The 4,646-nt window shown below is 44.7% G+C and overlaps 1 pseudogene; it reads left to right on the forward strand.

The window, feature by feature from the left end:
- The first annotated feature begins 601 nt into the window (after positions 1-601).
- On the forward strand, positions 602-2,381 carry LOC132229476 (elongation factor 1-alpha 1-like; annotated as a pseudogene).
- The last annotated feature ends 2,265 nt before the right edge of the window (positions 2,382-4,646 follow it).

Here is a 4,646-nt window from a genome sequence, read left to right on the forward strand (position 1 = left end):
CCTGGGTGAGGGGATGATGGCTGTTTGCTGCTGGTCACACCCCCTTCAGGGTGGGGGTCCCCACTGGAGTGCCTGGCCAGTCTGGGTGAGGGAGTGAGGGCCGTTTTCAGGCTAGTGGGCGACTGAAGATCCCAGCCTCTTATTTTTCTTTTTTTTTAATTCTGGGATTTATTTACCTTCTATAGCTGTCACTGGAGCTGAGAGCCGGCTCCAGCTCTGAGGCCGTGGCTGGCTGAAAGCAGGTATCTGGGGTTTGTTTAGCTTCTATAATTGAAACATCGTTGCTTTCGGCTCAGAGCCGGGCCGCGGCAGGTGGGGAACCTTGGCTTCCTCCATTACTGGAGCAAGCAAGCCTCATGTTCGCTTCAGCTGCGTGGCTGCCGGCCGCCATCTTTGTTGGCAGTTAATTTGCATGTCCTGCTGATTAGCCAATGGGAAGTGTAGCAGAGGTATGGTTAATTACCATGTTTGTCTATTATTAGATAGGATTAATTAAATGTTATTTAATTAATGTTAAATCATAAAATATATTACAATTATATTTGTCTATTATATCTCAATATGGCTGAAAATGACTTTAGTTGCAAAGAATCTACAAAAAAACTACTAGAACTAATAAGTGTGTTTAACAAGGTTGTAGGATACAAGATGAATATACATAAACAATTGTATTTTGTTTTTTCACAACATGTTTGCACAAGAACACAGGTGTTGTGAAAACCACCACTAAATCAAAGCCAAAATGGGAAAGGAAAAGAATCATGTCAACACTATTGTTATTGGGCACAAACCCATAGATTCTGGCAAGTCTGCCACTACTGGCCATCTGACCCACAAATGTAATGGAATTGACAAAAGAACCGTTGGAAAACTTGAGAAGGAGGCTGCTGAGGTGGGGAAGGGCTCCTTCAAATATGCTTGGGTCTTAGATAAACTGAAAGCTGTATGTGAGCGTGGGATCCCCATTGATATCTCCCTGTGGAAATTTGAGACCAGCAAGTATTATGTGACCATTATTTATGCCCCAGGACAGAGACTTCATAAAAAATGGAACAGACTGACGAATCTCAGAGGGAAGGTGGGGGTAGGATGGGGGAGAGATTAACCAAAAAATTTATATGCATTTATACATAACCCACAGACACAGATAGTAGTGTGGTGAAGGCCTGGGAAGGGGGGTGGGTGCAGGGTAGAGGGAGCTAATGGGGGGGAGACATCTATAACACTTTCAACAATAAAGATAAATTTTAAAAACAACAACATTACAGGTACACCTCAGGCTGACTATGTCCTGATTGTTGCTGCTGGTGTTGGTGAATTTGAAGCAGGCATCTCCAAGAATGGGCAGACCCTCTGTGAGCATGTCCTCCTGACTTACACACTGGGTGTGAAACAACTGACTGTTGGTGTTAACAAAATGGGTTCTACTGAGCTGCTCTACAGCCAGAAAGATACAAAGACATTGTTAAAGAAGTCAGCACCTACATCAAGAAAATTGGCTACAACCCTGACACAGTAGCATGTGTGCCATTTTCTGGTTGGAAGGGCAACAACACGCTGAAGTCAAGTGCTAACATGTCTTGGTTCAAGGGATGGAAAGTCACCTGTAAGGATGGCAATGCCAGTGGAACCAGCTGCTGGAAGCTCTGGATGGCATCCTGCAACCAACTCATCCACATGACAAGCCCCTACATCTACCCCTCCAGGATGTCTACAAAACTGGTGGTATTGGTACTGTCCCTGTGGACCGAGTGGAGACTGGTGTTCTCAAACCCGGCAGGTGGTCACCTTTGTTCCAGGCAATGTTACAACCGAAGTAAAATCTGTTGAAATGCACCGTGAAGCTTTGAGTGAAGCTCTTCCTGGGGACAATGTGGGCTTCAACGTCAAGAACATGTCTGTCAAAGATGTTCGCCATGGCAGTGTGGCTGGTGACAGCAAAAACTACCTACCAATGGAAGCAGCTGGCTTCACAGCTCAGGTGATCATCCTGAACCACCCAGGCCAAATCAGTGCTGGCTATGCACCTGTGCTGGGTTGTCACCCAGCTCACATTGCTTGCAAATTTGCTGAGCTGAAGGAGAAGATTGATCATCGTTCTGGGAAAAAGCTGGAAGATGGCCTAAAGTTTTTGAAATCTGGTGATGCTGTCATCATCAACATCATTCCTAGCAAGCCCAAGTGTATTGAGAGCTGCTCTATCCTCCTCTGGGCTGTTTTGCTGTTTGTGACTTGAGACAGTTGCTGTGGGTGTCATCAAAGCACTAGACAAGAGGGCAACTGGAACTTGCAAAGTTACCAAGTTTTCCCAGAAAACTCAGAAGGCTAAATGAATATTATCCCTAATACCTGCCACCCCAGTCATAATCACTGGTGGAAGAATAGTCTCAGGACTGTTTGTCTCAATTGGTCATTTAATTTTTGTGTTTTATTAATGATAGAGGCCCGGTGCATGAAAATTTGTGCACTGGGAGGGGTCCCTCAGCCCAGCCCCTACCCTCTCACAGTCCGGGAGCCCTTGGGGGATGTCCAACTGATGGCTTAGGCCCTCCCCGCCCCCCATAGCCCCCCATCGCTGCCCCGCCATTGTCAGTGGCCTCCTTCTATGGGAGGCAACCAGGGACGCGCTGGCTGGCGAGTGACCAGACCCGCCCCCCATCACCCCCACCCCCGCTGCCAGTCACCGCCCCCCCCCCATAGCTGTCCCCTCCCTCTGCTGGCTGGCACCCACCCTCCGCCAATCGGTCATTCCAATGTTCAGTCAATTTGCATATTAGGCTTTTATTATATAGTATATTTTTATTGGTTTCAGAGAGGGAGAGAAAGGGAGAGAGAGAATCATCAATGATGAGAGAGAATTATCGATCAGCCACCTCCTGCATGCTCGCCCCACCCCCCACCCAGGGATCGAGTCCACAACCTGGGCATGTGCCCTTGACCAGAATTGAACTTGGGTCCCTTCACTGAGCCAAACTGGTTAGGGCTATTTCCTTTTCAATGTCCTCAAGTGTTCCTACGGGTCTTTTACTCCCAGGTATCTTTTCTTTTTTGTGTTGCAAGTTTGTGAGACTTTAGTTTTAATTATGAAGAGGTGTGTCCTGGACCATACAATTAAAAATTCAAACATTAAAGCAACAGCCACTGTGACTGAATGCACTAATAAAAATTATGTAGAGGACATGTAGAAATTTTCCACATCATCTCACTAGGCATGAGCAGAAGCAAGGGAAGCCCAGAGCACTTTAGAGAGGAGCTTCCATGTACAAGATTAGGTGACGAGCTTAAAATTTAGCCTCTAAATTAAATAACCATCGGAAAGACTTTAGACTTTACAAACCACTTTTACTAACTTGATCTCATTTGAGTCTTTTCTCCATTCTTTGTAGTAGACAAGACAGGAAGGAGGCAGGCTTCAATGATCCACCCAATTTAAGTCAGGATCCCAGCTCCCCGCTGGGAAAAAGAATCTAGCTCCATAGCCTCAGGGGGAGAGTTCACAAGGGTGAAAAATTTTGTGGGGTTCCAGCCAAGTAAACTGGAGTTCAGGGCAGAATTCTAGTTCCAGGAGGGAGAATGGAAAGGATGAACAGGAACTAGGGAGTTATTAAACAAGGCACACAGGTGGCCAGGCCCATCCCCAGCACATGGATTCCAAACTCCCATCTGCATTGTTCCAGAACCCCATGACTGGCTTTTGAAGAAGCAGCAGAAGAGTATCACGTGGATAAGGAGCAGGGTGGAGAAGTTATCAAGCACTTAGCGGCGGCATGAAGAGACTAGTGTGAAATGGCATAAGTAGGCTTGCCAGATAAAATACAGGATGTTTACTCACATTTGGGCATCAGATAAATAATGAATACATTTTAGTCTAAGTATGTCACATGCAATATTTGAGACACATTTAGATCCCAAAAAGTGTTGTTTACCTGAAATTTAAATTTAACTGGGCATCTTGTATTTTTATTTACTAATCTGGCAAAACCTACATATGAGTTATGGAGGATGAGGCTGGAAAGTTTGGCAGAGCAAGATCACAAATAGTCTTGTGTGCCATGCTATTTTTTAAGTGAGGGAATAAGATAATTGGGTTTGCATTTTAGAATCATCATTGCCATAGTCCTTGGGAGGACAAAGCAGTTCAAAAACATAGGAACTGAGAAACTAGAAATGTATTTAAATAGCCCAGACCCAAGGAGAATTGAATATAACTGCTCACTTCACAATTTTACCTAACGCTAGAGAGAGTCCCTAGTTCACTTGGCTGTAGAGACCAAACTATTCTTTCAAGAACTGCTCTTTGTTTTGATGGGTGGGGGGTGTAGATATTTTGTCTTGCCCAAATCCTGTGTCACTTGCACACTTTTGAGGCAGCTGGAAAGATGTATTTATCAGTCTCCTGCAAATAAGCTGAATGTCTTGTTCACCACTGCATCCCCTAGTAGGTAATCAATAAACACTTGTTGAATGAGTTTCTTACGGGCAAAGTCTATGTCTTCATTATTTTTGTTTCTTTAGCACCTGACCCAGGCCTGGGACTAAATTTCTCAGAAAATGGCTCTTGATTAAAGTGGTCTAATTAATTAACAACTAGAAGTGCTTCTTATTAACTACATCTTCCAACAGTACCTCAAAGTACAACCTACATA

This window comes from Myotis daubentonii, chromosome 3 (genome assembly GCF_963259705.1).
Source record: "Myotis daubentonii chromosome 3, mMyoDau2.1, whole genome shotgun sequence".
In the NCBI taxonomy this organism is placed as follows: domain Eukaryota; kingdom Metazoa; phylum Chordata; class Mammalia; order Chiroptera; family Vespertilionidae; genus Myotis; species Myotis daubentonii.